At 40.4% G+C, this 5867-nt stretch overlaps 1 protein-coding gene across 1 annotated transcript in view; it reads right to left on the reverse strand.

The window, feature by feature from the left end:
- The window catches only part of ap3b2 (adaptor related protein complex 3 subunit beta 2), a gene marked incomplete at its 5' end in the record, with an annotated part of 42388 nt that overhangs the window by 35580 nt on the left and 941 nt on the right, over positions 1-5867 (reverse strand). The gene's annotated exons all lie outside the window — the stretch shown is intronic.

The following is a 5867-nucleotide window of genomic DNA, read 5'->3' on the forward strand; positions in this document are numbered from 1 at the left end:
GCTCTCAAACCAGCCTAATTTCTTCATGGCATTGATTCCACAAGATGTTGGAAACATTCCTTTGAGATTCTGGTCCATGATGACATGATTGCATCACGCAGATTTCCTGCAGATATTTCAGGTGCACTTTCAAGCTGTGAATCTCCCGTTCTACCACATCCCAAAGGTGTTCTAATGGATTCAGATCCGGTGACTAGGAAGGCCACTGAAGAACACTGAACTCATTGTCATGTTCATGAAACCAGTTTGAGACGACTTTTGCTTTGTGACATGGTGCATTATCATGCTGGATGTAGCCATCAGAAGACGGGTAAATTGTGGCCATGAAGGGATGCACATGGTCAGCAATAATACTCAAATAGGCGGTGGCATTCAAGCGGTGATTGATTGATGTTAATGGGCCCAAAGTGTGCCAAGGAAACATTCCACACACCTTTACACCACCTCCACCATGAGAAGGTGTACATGTGTTCCTAATAAAGTGCCATGTGAGTGTATCTGTCCATGTGATTGATCACTATTGAGATAAGTTGACTAAAGTAAAGATCTGCATCTGGTTGAAAGCCTTCAGCCATCAACTAACGCAGCCATTAAACATAATTCAATTAATCTAAGGGAACCATAAGGGCAGGCCATTGCTCTTTTCTACATAGGTCATAAGGAACCAAGGCAAGTGAGGAATGGAAAAGTTCCTGAAGAAACTGTGGGCCTGCTAAAAGTCTAATTATGGAAGTGGATAAAGTTGAATTGGACTGTCAAGCTTAAAAGATGAAAGAGAGGCATTTTGAGTGTGACCAGAGCAATCGTATGGTTTCCATTAGAACGATTAGAACAAAAAAAAAAACAGTTACAGTTTAAAAAGTCTAAATAGTATCAAAAATCTGAATGAAAGTTATTTAATTGGTGTCAGTCTACACTTTTTAAAGTTGAATTGAGGTGTCAAGCTTAAAAGATGAAAGAGGAGATGCATGCAAAATGTATCATAGGAAACAAATGATCCCTATTGAAACCCATGTCAAGTTATTCGACTTGAAAAGGTTTAAAGTTTAAAAAGTCTCAGTAGTATCAACAATCTGAATTCAATTATACAATCTGAATACTATTATTTAAGTGGAGTCAGTCTTCACACAAGCTTAAAAGATATGGAAGCACATACCTGCCATAATTAAATCTTATATTCAAAGTGGCAAATGATTAACCAATATCGTGTTTGCAATACCTCTCCCAAATGTGTATGCATTGTTTGTGACTAATAACATTTTTAATTAAAAACTCTGTTTTGCATTGTCATTGTCATGACTGAGTATGCATAACGCCTGCCAAATTGAGGAGAAAAAAAAGAAAAAGAAAAAGCCTCTTTGACTTTTCATTTTCATAGTACTATCCAGTACAATACTGCCACATTGAAAAATGTAATGCAAATTCTGAAATGACAGATCAATTCTCATGTTTGTCATTTAATTTCCTTGTTGTGATTGAATGAATTGTGACAAAAACAAAATGAATGCAAAATATTCAATTGACCATACCTTATGTTGCTATTTAATTTCATTATTGTCATGCACTCCCTTCCACTGTGTAAATTGCATCGCAATCCATTTGAACTTTTGATTTTGTCTCCCAAATGAAAAAAATATAATATAATATAATTTAAGTCTGAAAAAGTATGTTTCAAGTGTATTTATGTATATCTGTAGTTATTTATAGTATACTGAAAATGTATTGACTATGCACTTTAATGTATTATTTACTCTGCTCACCAGAGAGAATTAAGAACCAGGAGGGCTCTCCTTTCCTCATCTCCTTTCCTTATCTCCTTTCCTCCTTCCTTTCCTGACCTCTGAATTGCTGGGATTCAAGTTGACGTGTTGCGGCAGACTTGGTCATCACGATCATACTGACTTGCATCATGCCACCCAACCCTGCAAGGTCTTCATACTATAAGGTAATGTGCACTTGTGCATCTGAATCATATTATTTTATATGTTAGATATATTTTTTTATTTGTTCGTCATAACAAATTCCATTAAATGGAGTCCCAATGAAACAGCTGTAAACCTGGAGCAGGAAAGATATAACATCTGGTAAATGTCAGTGTGTCTGTTTAGAGGCGCCAGTTGTAAACAGTCAGATTACCAGTGCATGACAGTGAAAAGACAGAAAAGTCCACTGGTTAGCATCCATCTTATCCTTGCCAGGAAAGCCTGTTGTGTTGTACAAAGCTCAGGGTCAGGGAAGCTACCTCTAACTTGGTTATCCTTTTGGCAATGGTAACCATTTCCATATTACCATGATTACATTAAACATGGTTTTCTGTAGTCCCCTATGGTATAAGCGTACACATATTGAATTTCATTGAGGGTTTGGGCGAAGACATTCCAGCTAGGTGAGAGGTTACTATATAACAAGGAACTTAGCAGATTGCTTAATGAATCATTGGATCTTTTTTCAGTTTCTTTAAAGTTTCAGTCAGCCTGAGTTTGCTTTTGAAGAGCAGCATACTGTATATCAATGGCTGCTGCTCAGATTCCAGGAAATATGCTGTTACGAATATAGCTTGTGAACAAGATTACATTATGTATGGTTTTGCCTTTTGTTGTAGCCATTGGTGTTTCATGACTTCGTGACATTCATTTCAATACATGACAATCTCTCAATTTTTCAATTAATCAGGGGTTTCTTCCAGCTTGCCAAATGTGTGACAGAAAGACAGGTAAAGGCGATTAAAGTCTTTTGGCTGGGTATGATCCAATGACAGATAGCCTCAGCTCCAGTCAGAGAAAGTAGACATTAGAAGCCGGAAGATATAAAGACATCATTAAAACTGGCTGAGACTTAGAAGAGGATTAAAGATTCAACAGAACCAATGTTACAACATTCAGCCTGAACTGAAATAGCCTTTTCTAAGGGTGGAAATGGGAATGATTACAATCTCTTGCTGAATGGTGATTAGGAATTCCACTACTTTGGTCTTGCCACACTTGTCAGTCATATCTTTCACTTGCTCTGTGCAATATTTAGACGTTAAGAGCACTCTGGTAGCTTGGTAGGGTGGCCATCTTTTTGTGCTCTGTAAGACTACATAGCAGTCTGGCAAATACAACCTAATATTTATCTCCTCATGATTACAAACTCATGATGATGACTGAGCCCACATGCGCTACCTGCTTTATCAAGAAAGGCCTCTTTGGTGGCCATCTTCAAAAGAGTGACTTGTTGCACTACTGCTGTCAGCTTTTTGTGTGCCACATTTTGCTTTCTGCCCTGCCACCAGTGATACTGTATGTCGATCCTGAGCAAGTCAGATATTAAGTTCCACTCAGAGTGAACCTTACACCAACACTGGGTTTCAGTTTCCTAGGACATTGTCTTGGTCCTGCCGCCCAATGGATGAATTTACAAATGCGGCCCTGAATTATTCAAGACCCCGAGACATTAGCACGGGCTCAAGGTCTGTGCAGATGGTCAGGTTACTGGTAACCAAAGCCGAAAGATCAGCCAGACTTTCCTAACCAATTGGAACGACTTTAGAAGCGTTCCACAAACTCAAAGTAAATTGGTGTGGCTGTCGCTGAAGATTCTTCCACAGTAGTTGTGTTCAATTAAACTGGAGCTTGCAGATATCAACGTCAAATAAAAATAATGGATATGAATGAGGGTCAGGAGAGATGCACTTAACAGTAGATTGTTATCTTATTCATTTATTTATTTATTAAACCTTTATTTAAGCAGGGTCCGAGGTCTCTTTTTGTTTATTTGTGTTGTTGTTGACACAAATGTATATGAATTAGGGCCTGGAGATCTTCACTGGACAGTATACTGTTATAATATGAAGTCCACAGATGACGAGGAATGAGCTAATTGCATGAGTGAGGCAGTTGAAGTCTATGCAATGTCTTCAGGGTTTGATAAGACACTCATGTAACAAAGATACAGAGTTTGTGATGTGTGCATCAGCATGCACCGATTTCCTAAGTGAAGTTGTCAGTTTGCCCTCCGGCCAGAACAAGCTAGGACTGCAGCAGTGCCACGCATAACACAATGCATTTAAACAAAAAGGGAAGGCTCTCCTTGCATACAAAATGGCCTAAAAGCCCAAGTGTAATTCATTCCCCTCATAAATCCCCTCATAACCCTAACCCTAACCCTAACCCTAACCCCCTAACCCCCTAACCCTAACCCCCTAACCCTAACCCCCTAATCCTAACCCTAACCCCCTAACCCCCTAACCCTAACCCCCTAACCCTAACCCCCTAACCCTAACCCTAACCCCCTAACCCTAACCCTAACTCCCTAACCCCCTAACCCTAACCCCCTAACCCTAACCCTAACCCTAACTCTAACCCCTTAACCCTAACCCTAACCTTGTGTTCCAAGTTCCATAATGATAGGGCCAACCGTCTTTGATTTATAGGCATTTATATGATACATTACACCCACAAGCCCAACAGTATGGCCAATAATGACCATGTTTAAGATATTGGCTAAGACTGTACCCCAGGGCATTCATGATATTTGGTGAACCACATCAAGAGATATCAAAATATGACACTTATGGCACCCCCTTTTGGTTGATGTGCATGTGGCTAACCATAACCCTGATCCTAAGAGCCTAATGGAGCTGTGTTCCAAGTTTCATCATGATATGATTAATTGTCTTTGACTTATAACCATTTTGTGAGAGGCCACGACCCCTGGACAATTCATTGGTTTATAGCGGCCATATTGTTTGTTCAAATGGTAAACAAAATGGATCCTGTGAGCAACTCAGTCCATTGATGCTACATACCAAGTTTGGTGCAGATAGGCCAATAACTGTAAAAGCCTTAGTGTTTTAGGTGTTTTTCACAAAATTCAAAATGGCGGAAAATCCATCATAGCATACCTTGATGGTCCTGAGGCTTTTTTGTTCATCATGATGAGAGGGACCTATGTATGTATTACAACTGGGGGTAGTGGTCACCACCTCCTATCATACTGCCAAGTTTCAAGTCTCTAGCAGGAAGCATCTCGTAGGAAATTGAACGACGGCATCTTAACAATAATAATAATAAAAACACTAACAATAACAATAACAATAACAATAACAATAGGCCCAACAGGCTTAGACCCCTAATTATGCATACATGAATTCATAGATGGACCATACATGCTGCATCTATGTAGACACACTCCACTAGAGACAAGGGACCAGAAGAGACAAGAGTGACTCAGGAAACAGCAGGCAATTTTGTAGCTCCTGTTGTTGTTGCACGGCCAGTAACAGGGTGAGCACACACACATCGCTGAGACAGAGGGTCTTTTGAGCCCACCGATCTGAGGACTTGAGAAACAAAGTTGAAGCCACAACCGTGCCCTGCGTAGGTAACGGGACAGAGAAGCACGTTTTCTTCGTTTGGTTCTGTACTCCAAAAGTTTGGATTTTAAATCAAACAACAGGGCTGACATTTTCTCAAACACAGGTACCGTTCAAACATTGACTCTCCTCGGCATGCACACACTCAAGTCAATAACTGACAGCACACACACACTCAAGCCAATAACTGACAGCACACACACTCAAGCCAAGCAAAAGCTTGAGCCCAGGGCAATTCAGGTGAAAAGCTTACAAAAGTGGGAAAGAGACATGCTATGTTTGTGTGTGTGCGTGTGCGCGTATGCGTATGTGTGTGTACGCGTGTGTCTGTGTGTGTCTGTGTGTTTATGCGTATCCCCACAGCAGCAGGTGAGAGCAAGGTTTTTCTTTGGCACCAAGAGCAGTGTCTGTCTGTTTTCCGCGAGGCCCAAACAAGACTATGAGTCAGGTACAGTACCTGCACAGCATGTGACCTTATAAAAGTAGTTATCAACTGCCGACTTCAACGGGC

This window comes from Argentina silus, assembly GCF_951799395.1.
Source record: "Argentina silus genome assembly, chromosome: 3".
Lineage (NCBI taxonomy): Eukaryota > Metazoa > Chordata > Actinopteri > Argentiniformes > Argentinidae > Argentina > Argentina silus.